This window comes from Anas platyrhynchos, chromosome 3 (genome assembly GCF_047663525.1).
Source record: "Anas platyrhynchos isolate ZD024472 breed Pekin duck chromosome 3, IASCAAS_PekinDuck_T2T, whole genome shotgun sequence".
NCBI classification, from domain to species: Eukaryota; Metazoa; Chordata; class Aves; order Anseriformes; family Anatidae; genus Anas; species Anas platyrhynchos.
In genome coordinates, this window is record NC_092589.1 from 5,622,501 (window position 1) to 5,638,023 (window position 15,523).

At 38.6% G+C, this 15,523-nt stretch overlaps 1 protein-coding gene across 2 annotated transcripts in view; it reads left to right on the plus strand.

Moving 5' to 3' along the window:
- The window catches only part of LOC106016886 (uncharacterized), a 538,115-nt gene that overhangs the window by 167,094 nt on the left and 355,498 nt on the right, over window positions 1-15,523 (plus strand). For both annotated transcript variants that reach the window (XM_072035211.1, XM_072035213.1), the window contains one exon: window positions 10,001-10,062. The gene's annotated coding sequence lies outside the window, so the exon portion shown is untranslated. The remainder of the gene's footprint in view (window positions 1-10,000; window positions 10,063-15,523) is intronic.

Below are 15,523 nucleotides of genomic sequence, written 5' to 3' on the forward strand. Positions count from 1 at the left end.
TGTATTTAGGGCAAGTATTGTGTTGGAGCTCATCATCAATCTTGTAATAGCCAAGCTCACTGAGAAAGCCACAGGTACCTGATTGATGCAAACATTCTGTAGGGCAGGAAATATTCTTGTCATTTTCTGCAGGGGATGCCGGTCGTTGTAGTGGTGTCACTGACTTGTGTGGGAGAAGCACCAAGGGGCGCTGATCATGTTCCCTCACTGCCCATGCTGTTGCACCGCTGGTGTGCCCTAGAAGGATGTCCAAAACATCTGTAAAATGGGACTTTTATTCTTTTTTAAATGGTTCGTTTGTCTGGACTGTAGATGTTTCAGTTTCAGATCTCTCTTTACTGTGACAGTTACTGCATGTTTCTCACTTGCAAAATAACAGGGCCCAGCTATTTTGCACCCTTGTTTGCTGTATGTAAATGCAAGAGAGATCCCTTGCAAGTAGCAAATAGCTGGGAACCATCCTTTTGTTAACTGATGCTGGCATTTGCACTTAGTACTTTGCAATGATTGCAGCGCATGCGTTTAGGGAGAGTTGGTGGCTTTGGCTGCTGTGCAGCACCGTGCCGTGGAGGCCAGCTCGCTAGAGATGCACACGTGCACGCTGACTCCTGAGCTGCAGGCTGGGGCTGGACAGGCTGAGTTTTGTCTCTGACTGAAGAGACTGTGCTAAGCAATCATTTTTCAAAGGCAATGCTCTTCCCCTTTTGTTGTTGCTGTCGTAGTTGCAGCCAGTGTTTTAGCCCACACTTCGGGCAGACTGTTAAAGCATGTATTTTAATAAACCGATGCCAGCATACTTAGTCATCCATACAGTATTAGCATAGTGCACGTTGGTTCGTGCAGTAAATTGTTGCAAAGTTATATGACATCTTAATGCTCTGACAGGATGCGAAAGACAATAACACCACTGAAAAGACCAGAAAAGGCCTTTTATAGCTGCTGAATAATATATTAGCTTTTAACACTGTATATATGAGCAAAATGGGGTAAAGTATGAAATGAACAAAAAATTATTTATACCTGATATTATATTTTATCAGAATCAGAAGTATACAACCTCTCAACCTGGCATGAACCATTTTTGATACAGTATTCATTATCTCTAAAAGCTGTAAATGCCGGCAGTCTGAGTTCGAATCTGCCCTCAGGGCTGACGAAACGCTATCTCACTTCGGCGGAATTTGAAAAAAGTTGCTCTGGAAGAAACTCGTTCATCTGTTGTGCTAATGGACATGCAGGGATCAGTCCTAACGCCCCAAATGGTCAGATGCAGGACCTATGATCAGCTTCTAAAATGTGCAGGTGGGCACTTGCATAAAGATGCTTCACAAACTGACATATGTACTATTGCAGAACTGCAAATCTACACTGAACTTCGTAGCAGTATATTATGATGTCTGAACCGGGAAGGAAGAGTTACATAGCAATGAAATATGCATGATAAAAAGTCCAATTTATACACGGGTCCCGAGAGGTTGGCAACTTCTATCCTTTGCTTCCTTTTTAAATGCTGTGCAAACACTGTCGGCTCATATGACAAATTAGTTTGTGCTATCTACTTCCATATTCCAAACACAACTTTCATGACATTATTATTCTTTATTTAAATAATTTTTGGAAAAAAAAAAAAAAGGCAATTGTAGTATAGTACTTCTTTCACAACTTCACCCTGAACTCTCTTACTTTGTGGGTCTGAAATTACCCTTGAAGTTTGCTTTAGCATGTTTGCATTTGTGCTGCAGCTGGATATTTCCTATAGATCTTATTTCCAGAGTGTTGGCTTGCGATATTCAGAAACTGCTTTTAAATGATAGAACGATAGGCTTTAACTTTGTCTAAATTAAGAAAAAAAAAAAAGCTTAAGCATTATTAATATTGGTTTTTGGGTACTCAGAAACATATTTTATGTTTTTCTGCAACAAATTAAGGTCTTCAAAATTCAGCAATAATTTCTGTAGTATGATTTCATTTCAGTATGAAGTTGTGAGTTCTTTGCCTTGAGTTTACCAATACTGAGATGAGAATGAGTGGGTAGAGGTGAAATTCTCTCTGTCAAACACAAAGTTGATGGGGAAAAACTGGGTGGTGGTTGTATGCAAAATAGAGACACTTTAATGTCTGCTTATACACTAATTTATATGTACGTGTAGCAAGAGGAATAGTTCTTACTCGGGATAACATAAATAACTATAGCACAAAAATTCTAGGGAGTGTACTTGAATTGCAGTGTTGTCTTAGGGAAATGCTGCAATTATGCAAAAAGAACTGTCATTCTTTTCAATTCTCTGTATTCAAACAACAAGCTATTTGGTTTAGGGTTATGGTTGTGTTTCCCAAGCTATTTCTGCACTCGAATGTCAGGTGCATGTGTTTTCTCCCTCTTTTAGAGGTACCTGTGCAATTGAAAGGAAGGGAGGGAAGAAGACAGAGATGGAAGAATGTCATTCGGATATAACAAACTCAGCAGTCTTTATAGAATGATATTGTGAGCAGGGATACAGAGGCTAAGCATGTCACTGGAAAATTTGCAAGAGTGTTTTTTTTTCTTTAGTTGTGGAAATTGATATTTGCTAGGTGCAAGTCCACTGGGCTAGCTGATGTTGTATGAATAGCATTCTGATGGAAACAGCTTCAGAACCTGGTGCTGAATTTTTAAAATCCTGTGGCAGGCAAGTCTGATTCAAAAATTTAGGGCAAAAGCTATTAGTGAGAACATTATCTAATATAGAGTGAAGTGGGTGTATTTAATTTTATTTATTTATATATATTTATTTTAGATTTTAATTACAGACTTTTCCTTTAATTTTCTTAGAAAGTAGGAAGTACCTTCTAACCTTCTTATGTGTATTTTTTTCTTTTATATCTAATGAATCATCAGAACATCAATTGATGTTTCTCCAAATGTTTTGAATAATTAGAAAACGCTTCTTACCACATTGTTATTTATAGCAATCCACTAAATTAAAAAAGTGCTACTTTTCCCTTGCAGGTATATGCATCATTTATAGTCTAGCTTCATTATATTCTGTACTGTATAAACTCCTGCTGGAGAGTGGTTATGTAATGCTCTTATGTCATTACATTTACATGCATTAAATTCCTTGCAGAATCATATTCGCTGTAACAAAAGGTTCATTAGCAGGACAAAAATGCTTAACTTGGGAAACTGCTGGAAGAAGTGAGACACATTTTCAGGCTGATATTGTTGATATGCAATTATATATTATGTACAGAGTTGATCTGGGATTAGCTAATCCCAAATGACAAGTATAAATGTGATTCAAGTTGTTCATTCAAATCTCTTTCTCTAGTTATAACTTTGAATAGAAGTTATCATCATTAAATCTACAGTGTATATAAAGGCGACTCACTGAAGTTAATAGAGCAATGCCATTTACACCACATGGGAGCTTTACGTATATACTAGCACTTCACAAACTGCAAATATAGAAAAAAGTTACTTGGAGCACCTTATTTACATGTGCAACTAGTGCGAAACGAATTTATAGCCTCAATTCTGTTATGCATTTAAATATGTTCTTTATTCTTCCACCTCGCATCCACTGCTGTTGAAGCATAATCGCGGGTGCTTTCAGAGAGAACACCTGGGCACATTCTTCTGCAGAATGTCATAGTTCTGCCTGAACCAACTTTGGAAATTGATCATTTTATTTTTGTTGAAATGGCAGTTAAATAGGAGGAATATATCAAGAGTTAAAACTTCATTACTGGAGAGCAATAAAAATGCATCAAGCCTGGAATATTGTCTAGAAGATCAAATTTCTTGGTTATGTTGACACTTGAAAGAAATATGTTTATTTAACGAATAGGAATTCTATATCCTGGTATACTACAGTGATAAATTGCATTTGAGTTAGGCTATCTTTTGATGTTCTAATTTTATCGCCCAGCAATGGACTGTTGCTATCCATATGGAAGTAAACTGAAGAAGGAAAAATAATGCTAAGGAAAATCTTCCTTAACCTTTCTCCAGTACTTGTTTGGAACTAGCACCGACCAATTTTTGAAGTTTGAAAATGCTGAATTATATTTGTAAGCAGCTTTTCACTGCATTCGAGCGAGGAATGATCACGTACAGACATGCTAGAAATAGCTAAAAGAAACTTATCTGCTGGTAGTTTCTGAGTAGGTGAGAAGTGGGGGACACTTAGGGTTTCATGAAAAACTGAAAATAGGGACACTTACAAGCATCCAGACATATATCTGATGATTTAGATGTTATGGCTGTTTTCATAACCTGCAAGTTTTCTGAACAAGTGTAAAACCTTAAAAAGGGCTACCTAGAAAACAGCATGATAAATGTCTAGTTACTCCCAAAGTGGAGAGGAAGTGATTTTTAACATATTTTACAAAATATTGCGGCTTGTTCTCATGTTTTGCAGATGGTTTCCCAGGTTGACTTGTTAGAATGATAAGGAAGGACAAAAGCCCATTTGGCAGAACAGGAACTCTGTCATTACTCATGTTGAGAGCATCTGTCTTTGTGCTTGCTCTTCTACTTCTGTGTTTGAGTGCCAAATAGTCTATGGATAGTTTCTTCTGGTTTCAGTTATGGGACACATTCCTGGGGGATGATGAGGTGTCTACAACTTGAATAGCCAGTGCTGAATAATACATTCATACTGACCACCCTTGCAATTGCTTCAAGAGAAATAGAAAAGAGGAGAAATCTTGAAGGATGAAGCGTTAAGTCCCTATTTAATTCCCAGGCTGGCCAATGTGACTGTAAGTGCCTTCTGTGAAGAACAAGAAAGCAGAAAGCCTGACTTTGTAGGAAAAAACAATGTGATGTCTGGTTGTCTCTATGCACGCATATGTTTATGGAGGTGTGTGGTAACTTGCGTTTTGACCCAAAGCTGAATGAAGCTTGTCACGGTTGAATAAATCAGTGTGGAACTCCACAGGAGAGAGTAGAAATAGAAATATTTTTATTTGGCCTCTAATGTTGTATTTGTGGCCTCGGATTTGTGGCCACACTCTGCTTTTAAATGGTCTCAGCTTGATGAAGGCTGTGTCTTGCACTTGCCTTCACTCTCAAGCATCCTTGAGAGTGCTTTGTGGAATGAGGGGCTTGCAGAATTTTGATCTTTGCCTATTGATCTCCCTTTGAAATAGGAATCTGGGATGCTGGAGGGTTTGGGACATCTGCTATCAATTGTCCCTTTGAAAAACAAGAAGATGGATTTTTTTTGGCGCACCTTAGTGCTTTATTTCTGTTGAGTTGATGACAATGCTATCTTTGATGTAAATAAATGAAGCAATATTTACAGTCTATATGACATAACTGAAATAGGTCTGCAGAGCTTGGGAACTACGTATGTTTGTTCTTCCTCCTGTTATTAAATTCTTGGTTTTCTTGTTTCTCTAGTGAGGTATCAGTATTGCTGGGCTCACAGTTTATTTCTGTTGAGCAGACAGAAGCAATACAATGTAGTTCGCAACAATGCATTCTTCAAGAAATGCGAACACTTTAAAATAACAACAACAAAAAAAAAGAATGAAGGTTGGGTGAGGAGGTACAGGGTTTCAAAGGATGGTATTCAAATTCTACATTTTGGTTCAAACATGCATTTCCTTATTTTGGTTTCAAGCACCTACTTGATTTTCTAGATTCAGCATTTGCACATGTTACTAAGGTTCAGGCTTCAAAATTATTACTTCCATTTTAAGGAAAAAATGGTCTGCTGCATTGTGGGAAAGAAGAGAGCTGTCTTCAAAGGTATAGAAATTAATTCTTCTCATTAGAGGAAAAGAGGGAGAAAATGTCAAAATCAAATAAATTCCAATGTGTTTAAAAGGGCTGATAAATGGCTAAAGGAATTACATAAAAGAGGCAGGAGAAACTTCAAAAGTCCGTAAGTTACTGTTAGCTTCCTACTTCCAGCTTTCAGTCTCTGCACTGATGTCAGGGACTCTCTTGCAGTAGCACATTCAATCTCCAGGAGCAAAAGGGTCTGCAAGAGTACCAGAAGCAAGCAGCCGTGCTTGCACACACTGCAGGACCAACACACCCCCCGCAGTTTCATCTTGGGGTCTGGCAACAGGCCCAAAGCATTACCCCCGTGTGCATGTGGTCTGTGTTGCCACCGGTGTCAGAGCAAACACCCGTGCGTCTCAGGTGTGCGGGCACCTTGCTATACAGGTTGCACGCTGCCAAATGCTGCCCCCATCTCCTGGGCTGCAGCGGGGTGTGACAGGCTGAGTGGGGCTGTAGGTAGGTGCTGTTGTTAAGATATCAGCCCAACCTTCTCCTTTATGAGTTTTTGGATCCTGAAAGATGGTAGAAGCCGTATCCATCACGGGACAGTTTTAGGTTGAGAAGGGCTGTGTTTGCACGTTTCCTCTTGCAGATGTAAGAAATAAGTCCTGATTTTGCTCTCATCCATATTTAGCCTGAAAGCGAGAAAAGCTTAATGTGCAAGATAGCTGAAATTCAGTATTGTAAGGGGTGTTCAGTGGAAAAAAATTCCTGGTAGTCAAATTTATTGCTGAATATCACCTTAGTAGGCTTGCTGTTCCCTTCCGCCCCTTCTTTCCCTATTGAGAATAGAAGCAGCAATCAGAAGAGACAAATGTGTTAAACAAGACGCAATAAACCCCAAACCATAAAAGTTTAAGAAAAAGAGAAGATGTGTTCATTTTAAACTGACTTCCTTGATTTTCAGAAATCCAGTCAGTTTTTACATTAAAATTGTTGTTTTAAAAAAAAGAGTATTTTTATTTCAAAACTTTGAGTGAGAAAAAATCGGGTTTGTTTTGGGCAGAGCTTGTAGATATTTTTTGACAGAAGTTTCAAGTGCTCTGCTTAAAAATGGATGCTTTTTCTGTTTTCTGAAAACAACATTCTGGGGCCACTTGGGGCAAACTCTGTAACAGGGAAGTTTCAGGGTGGGGAGCAGATCTTCCTTCAAGGGTTTCCTAGCTGCTCCTGTGCCAGAGGTGCAGCCCTTGTAACCACGACACGTAAGGATTTAGCAGCCGTAAATCAGGGTCCGGCGAGATGCATCCCCACTGCTCCTGCAAGTCAAAGCCCTGCTCAGCGATTTGTGTGCAGGTTCTCAAGGTGCATTGCATCTTTGTAAGGCAAGTTACTGCTGTCAGTTATTGACATTCACATTAGTGAAGTGGAGAGGGTTTTATACTAAACCTCCTACTTTCTCATCTTATTGAATTAGTGTTTTTTTGAGTGCATATCTGCATGTTAACAGCATAATGTTTTTTCACGGCAGGAGAGTAATTTCCTAATTCATTTGTACTGCCGAACATTCTTCACTCTAGTTATAAAAGAAATACAATGGGTTTTAGGTTTTTGTTTTTAAATGCCCTGTAAACCTCAAAGTAAAGCTGTGAATTTATGGGGTTATCCTCATCCGAATATCTCTGAAAACCTTGATCACAAAAGCTATAAGGGAGTATTTTCTGTAGAATTGAAACTTAGCAGAAAAAGAAAGCACATCATTCAAAAGAAATCCTAGTATCGGTAGAGTCTGTTTTTTATATACTCTCTCTCTATATATATTGCTGATTCTAAATTTGTTTAAATAGCTTATGTGTTTTACATAAATTGCAATCAACCCTTCAGAGCAAACACTTTGTGTGTGATTCACTTTGTATCTAGTGTAATGATTACATGAAGCTTAAGCACCCAGTCCAGAGGAATCAGGTGTAGGACCTCAGGATGGACAGTCTCTGCAAGGAGTGGCATATTTACGGGGGTGATTTCCCCCACCTGTATTTTGGGAGGACAAGAATCCCAAAACTCTTAAATAAGTGTCCTAGGAAAGGAGGAGAGCCTCTGGAAATGCAGGATGAAATCCCCATTGAAGGCAGTGGGAGCTCAGCTGATTTGGGTAGGTTTAGCATTTCACTGCAAGGGTTTTTAGATCGTCTTTAAAATGGTCCAAAATGGTCTGAGGTGAATTGCTGGATATTAACCAAAAGCATTCACTGCATAGCTTCTGTCCTCAAATTCAGATTCACAAGCCTGTAAACCAAAAGGAGAACTGTAGGAAAGTGAAACTCCGTGTTTCAAGCAAGAAAGTAACTTGAGATCTCTTCCCGTCTCGTGCTTCGCTGTTATTCTCGGTAACAGAAGTGGCTGAGCTGGAGCTGTTATGATCCAAAACACTTTGCAAGGAGAGGGAGATCCAAGGGGGAAAGCAGGGTGCTTGGCAAACGCCTCAAGAAGGTGTGTGATGTGCACGGCTGTAATGGCCCGCATGGGTCTGCGCCGCAGCATCCTCATCCATGCTGGTTCCTTTTAAAGGGGAATTTAAAAAAAGCCACTGCTGGCTGGATTTAAGGCATTAATTCTCACCAGTGAGAAAGTAAACCCAGGATTTAATCAAATTTCCACCACAGTCACACCCGAACAGATGACACCGAGTATCTGCTTTTGTTTTTCACTGCTTGTTTCTGGAAAACAAGAAAACATAAAGAAGTACATTAAGATCCAGAATTGCGGAACAGGGAAATGAAATCAGTTTGTCACAGAAGATTTTTTTATTGACATCTTTTTGATGTCTGTAATTAAATCGCTAATTATGTGTTTCTGTTGCAGTGGTCATGCTTTTATTACATAATTGCTACAAGTTTTTCTCTCACCACTAACAATATTTGTTTAACCTTAGTGCGTGCTACTTCTGTACTTCGTAATGTAAAAGCTTAGAAATAGTTACTGACTATGAAATCAGGGGGGGTCGGGGTTCTTTGCCATAAATTAAATGTTTTTTGGCAAAGGACCGAAGGAAATTAAAGGATGAAGGAACTGCAGTCATTAAATAAAAAATATTATTTCAACACCTTTTGAAGAAAACAGAAAAAAAAAAAAACACAAAAAACAGTTCCAGAAAAGTGTGGGGTTTTTTTTTTTGTTTGTTTGTTTTGTTTTGTTTTGTTTTAAGCAAGAAGGAGAAGGGAAAAAAAAAGTTTAGCCTATGGTAATAAAATAATGCTTAAAATAATTTGTACCCTGATCCTTTAAGCTTGCTTCTGTGTTTTCTCAGAAAGTGTTTGATTAGGTGAGATGCAATTCAGTCACCTTCCCTTTTGTTTTTTTTCCCTTTTGAATTTCGGCATAATTTTTGTCAGTATATTTCAATGTATTCATTAATTTTTCTCATTTGTTTATTTTATGCAAACCATAAGAGACATTTTTTCCTCAGTGAAGATTGCCTCTTTATTTTATTTTGAAATATTTGTATATTTATTTCATTAAATGAGATAATGCTTTTTCTTATTAACATAATTTCCAGTACATTAAACATATTTCTCCACAGACAGAAGAGAGGAATCAGATTAAATGACAGTTAAATCACTTGCAGCAATTTCAACTGTTAAAAGAAATAAGTGTCTCTGTTTTCTTTGTGATCACAAGATGTGCTGTAAAGGGAAATGGAATACTAAAGAAAGGAGGGAAAACATAAAGAAATAATGACTGACTTATTGCAGTAATACCACTGAGAAAAAAAAAAAAAAAATCACTACAAATAAAAGGAAAAATAATATAGTGGTTTGAAAGTTACCAAAATTCATTTTTTATTGATGAGTTCAGTGCAAGCCTAATACTAAGTAAACTGCAGGAAAAACAACAACAAAATAAACAAAAAACCCCACAACCCAAACAATGCCATAAACCATGGATGATGAAAGCAGAAATAAATACTTTGCATTTAGAGGGCTATTATTCTAAATGCCTTTAATTTTTAAATAATTTCCTTATTTAGGGAAGGGGTAGCGAGGAGAAGCAATCATTTCTTGGTAAACTAACCATGCGCTCTGCTCGTGTGTTTGCTGAGCTGGTTAGGGGTCTCCAAATGCCCGTGTGCCCTTCCTGCAGATTTGTCGTGCTTTCTTGAGCAGGCATGGGGCTACATTAAGGGGAAGATTATCTTCTTGTTAACTCTTATTATGAGATGTTCCAGAATTATAATAATAAATGTATTTGTCTTAATTATATTTTTATTATTTTAATTTCCAGAGTCTGAAACAGCTGCTTTGAAGAGATCTTTCACATGAATGACTAGGCTGTGAATTGCTAAGGTAATGTTCACATTATTGTTTTGCCCCTAGACGAAGTTTCCGCTGTTTATGCTTTTAGCTGTAACCCAATTATTTTTCATCAGTGTTTTATGTGCTTGATCTTGTAGCCCTGAGTAAGGACTAGTCCTGTATTTGCCATTTTCCTTGTTGCTCTAAGTTTCTCTTGAATGAGCTCCACAACTTGGAGCTCTTTAAACACCCTATGTCCAATTCTGTGGTTTTGAGCTTTAAGACAAAGAAATCGGAGAAGGAGGGAATTAAGGAGAGAAAGTGATTTAATTGTGGTACTGCATTCTCCATGACGTTATATGGTGTGGGACAAGTTACGTGGGAAATGGCAAAGTTGTAAAGCTTTTACTGAATTGCGTTCTGGGGCCAGAGGGCAGGCTGGTGCTTGGTGCACTTGCCTGATGCGGCTGAGGAGGGTGCTCTGCAGGGTCAGTGCCAAAGGCTTTTGCACCTGGGATTTGGTGTCCCCATCTCCTCTTTTGAGTTACATTCGTTGTGCCAAAGAGAATGTCTGGGAATGGAAGTGGTGGTGGAATTTAGCAGTTGAGGAGTCACTAGGAAATTGCAGTGCCTATGAAAGGTGATTAAAGAAACAAAATTGGAGGCATCATCCTCTGCTGCCGTTGACCATAGCGAGGATTGCTCCTGCAAAACAAGATCACAACCCATGTACTACGAAGGTGCATCAGCTGAGCCTTTCTGAAAAAGAAAGCTCTAAAGCTTGTGGTGGGCATGAGTTGAGGGTCACTCCAAGTTCTGCCGTGACATCTGTACTTGCATAAGGAAGCTCTGCGATCCAGAGAGAACCGGTAAGTGAAAATAAATGCATAGGAACGTTTCTAATGATGGTGCTTGTACTTAAGACCTTCATTACCATATTTTCAGAGGGCATAATAATCATTAATGTGTTTATCGTGCCCTTGTGAATTAGGGCAGTAATGCTATCCTTCTTTCACACACAGGGAACTGAAACGTAGGCCAAGTACTTCACTCCAGTTCTTGTGGGAAGGGTGCCAAAGACCTGTTCCTATTTGCTGGTTTCTCTTGCAGGATCTTGACTCAGTTCCTTGCCTTTAGGTGTTTGTCTGAGGTGTCTAAAATAGGTGATTACTTGTGCTGGACTTCCTCTGCAGCCAGTGAAGAAAGACAGGGATTTCCAGAGGATAATTCTGATCTTTAAGCATTTAGTGTTTCTCATTAGGTGTTGTAGGATGTCTACAAAAGTCATGCTCCTGTCAGCAAAGTATGTTGAGAGACTTGCATCTCTCTGCTCTCAGTCCTCACTGAGGATACCATGGGGTTCAGTACCACCCAGAGACAGAACATGTGTGCCTCTGATGAAGAATCAAGTGCAGTTCAAATTCAGTTAACTTCTGAAGATTGTTCATCATGCTTGTGAAATGTATGACTGTAATTTAGATCAATGGGTACCTGATGGTTGTAGCAGAAACAAGAAAATGAAAGAAGTCCCTTGATGGGGAATGAGGTTAAGTGAACAGATGTCCACTGCTGTATTCTGTTCATATTGAGTCCCCTTCTCCATGGCCATGAAGCTCTTATCAGCATGAACAATTGTCCTTCTTGGTCTCAGAGATGTATTGGCAGGACTACCCAACTCTTATCTGTGTACTTATCTGTAGAACTTCTTAACATTGGCCGTGTCCCTGCAATATGATTGGACACATTTAGCTTTATTTCTACTGATTGTCCTTCTGAAATAAAAAAAAATAAATGAATATATAACACATAATTGCACTAAAAGTGATGGTAAGTTTTGAGATTCTATGTTATAAAAGAGTATGTATGTAAAAGCCTTAGTTAACTGTTTTCAGAGAAACTGCTTTGTAAATAAAATAGGCGGTGAGAAAAATCAGTTTCAGAATCTAACAAGTTTGTATTTTGCATATTCCATAGCAAGGCTGTTTTTCTTCTTGTGACATAGCAAGAAACAAAATCACTCCTTGACCAAGAAGGCATGATGCTAAAGATATTCTTAGAATAACATGATTTAGTTTTTGGAAAATATTAAAGCATGACTACATCGGACTTTTTGTGTTATATAACAGCACTTTTTCCATTCCACATTAAAAATCATTTTCAGATTTCTCATCTTGCATGATATTGCCTATTTCATGCCTCTGTCAAACTGGCTGAAACAAGCTCTTTTCCCTGAACTCGAGATATTTGTGGATAAAGGATTATTACATGTGGTATATTTTAAAGGACAAATAAATTGCAGCATTGTTTAGGCAGGCTTGCAGAGGCAGATGAGCTGTACTGCTTCTTGTCCAATGCTGCAGGAAAAGGTCTGTGTCAGCGTTCAGACGAAGATTCAAGAGCACTGGGTTCACACTTTTATTCTTGGATCAGAAGGTTTAAGATCTAGAGAGTTTTGCATACTGTTTTAGCTGTGTGGCACCGTATGTGTCATATGGCAATATTTTAAAATTAATGAGCAAATTTGCTTATTGATAGAGCTATGAAAATTCACAGGTACTTACTGATGTTACAAGGCTCTGATGTGGAAGCATGTAGCAGTGGTGTCATTCCACGCTCCTGGGTCCTTGGCTATAACTGAGCTCCCTTTTCTGGAGTGGAGCTGATCCTAAGGTCACGGGAATGCTTGAGTGCAGACGGGTGGCTTGGGAATTGGTGATTTCTTGGCAGTATTTGAGGAAAATGTGTGAGACTTCATTCTTGGCTTGGTGGCTGGCTTTCGTTTGGCGCAATAAGGATGGCAAAATAAATTGACAGACAAAAACTAAGCTTGATTCCTCTGCTCTTCAGAGAGGATCTTAAACAACAGAATCTCTCCCCACTCCATCCACTCCGGTATAATGTGTCTGACTTGATTATCCCTCTTCTGTTGAAATATGATGCAGCTGGACAGTATCTTCAGTGAAATACACTGGAGAAGTATGGAAATGCAAACTAAAATTTGTGAAAGTCAGAATCTATATTCACTTTATCTATCTATATCTACAGCTTTTGATTCCAGTACCTGAGATGCAATTGCTTATCTCTAAAAGTGATTCTGCGCGCCATACGTTCACGGAGCGGGGTTGGTACTGTGCCCTTCCCTAAGTGATGAGGAGAGCTGCTGATTTATCTTAGACTTGAGTCGTATCAGGGACGAGATCTTTAACTTTTTCTTTCTTTCTTTTTCTTTTTCTCTGACTGTCAGCTCGCTGTAATTTTTTTCTCTTCTTTCTGAAGTAATATTCAAGGGGAATGTCCTAGCCTCCTCTGGAGGCAATCAGCTACCTCCTTTCCTGATCACGTTTCATACCCAGTCTAGTTTGGGAAGGAAATGAGCTTCACCCCTTTGGCCCTACATATTTCCTCCCTTCAGCAACTAGCGTCTGTCAACCCATTTGTAAGAGGAGATCGGGGTTGCAAAGTAGCTGTGCTTTATGAAATGTGTAATTATTGGTGGCTGGATATGGGACAGGTATCTCTGAAGTACCTCAGTGACAAAAAGGACAGGACTCATTTGTGCTCTCTTCTCTCCGTTGGCAGCAGCTTGCTGGCCGGTCAGCACATGCAGAGCTTGGGGCACACCATGGCAGTTGTTGCTGTCCTTTCTCTGAAAAAGGTAATGAGGTGGCATGGGAAGACAAAAAATGGTCATAAAAAAACAGGCTTCAATAGTTCTTCTGCTTTGTGGAACAGATTATTGTTACTTTGTATGGAAACTCAAGTGGAAAAACTGGCATAGATGGAAAAAAAATCTACTTAATGTTTCTCTTGGTATTTCCAGCAAGTAAACGTGAACATAATAAAATGGGTATGTTTCTTGAAAAATATTCTGTTAAATTTAGCTACGCTTTCTGCTTAAAAAGGGGTGAATGATAATAAAATGTCATTTGAAAATAGCAGTGTCCTTGGTTTCCTGTTTTCAGTAGGCTTCAGATAATTTATTTGTTCTACTTGTAGTTTCTTTATTGATGCATCATCCCTTCCAAAGCTGTTTGTGGGCCATCCTTAGCCAGAGTTTCCTACAGTTATTTTTGCATTCTTGTTAAACAGTACCATACAACATGCTGCTTGTTCAGTTTATTGCGTGGGATCAGCACATAGTTTTCCATTGTGGCGTATTTGGGTGTTTGTCGCTTTTATGGTTTGTATGCTAGCATACAGACAAAAAGACAAATTTTTTCACCTCAATTTGTTTTTCTGTTGTCCAGTCTGCATTGCCTTTACATCAACAACTTGTAGAAAGGAGATCGAATTCTTGGAATGCAATCAGTTTGCTTTAAAGAAACAAACAAACAAACAAAACCCGCCAAACTTTGGAGAATACAGTTCGTATGGATTAGTTTGTGCTCTGTCGATGGCTTTATTTCACTACACAGGTCCATATGAAGGAAAGGGGTGAAAAAAAAGGCGTATTTTTATTTAAACTTCTCACTTTAGTCATTTAGTTTCAGATACCTCAGCATGCCACTTGCACAGTGACTGATGCCTGCATTGAGAGCTTTTCTGAAGCTAGCAGAACTCGTTCCACAGGCAAAAATCTGCCTGCATGGATATCCTTGCATGACAAGGACCATATGTTTGCGTTTGTTGTGTGTAACCCCAAACCAGGCAGTACCAGGACCACATGTTATCCAACCAGTACTTTATTGCAATTGATCTAAAATTGACAGGAATTATTTTTATTTATTTTTTTTTAATGGCACTGACAGTGTACTTATTGTTTTAGTTAATTTTGAGCTTGTGGGAAAGATACTTTCTTAATTTCTGTATGATATCAAGTCTTACATGACACTGAAACTGTTTTGTCTGTTAAAACAATTGTTAGGAAATAGGCCACAACCACCAAGAAGCTGTTAGTTCGTTCGGTCACTAGTCTGACTGTCACCATACATTGGAGGGCAGTTTGGATGTAATTTGGAGAAATTATGAGAATTAGAATACTATTAGGTAGTATTCTGTAGCTTCTGTAAAACAAGGATTTTTAAGCAAAACAGTCAGTGACTTTCAATGTTATTTGCATAACTCCTCTTTCCGATATATGTAGTTCTAATGTAGTGCATGTTGCTAGCTCACCCAGCTTACAGTAACAGAATAGAGATTGAAATACTGTACAGCAGAAGTATTTTTGATGAATCAATTGCATTGGCAGTTTCTGGATTTTCCATTTGTTCAGTAGTTGAATGCCACGTGACCTGTGATGCAGAGCCTGCTGGAAACAAATCACTACTTTTCTTGAGTTTCTTTGGTTAGTTAAGTATTTCAAGAAAACCAACTGTGATTTGAGGTAAGGAATCCCTGCAGCAATTAGGATTCATTTACTACTGGAGCATTTTATTAATTACACGTTTGTAACCACATGAATAGTCACAAAACCGATCACACATCTCTGTGTTTAGAGATTCGTAGACAGAAGACTTAACGTAAACATAGAAATGTTAAACTACTCATCTGTAGCCTGCAAAGAAGATAACAA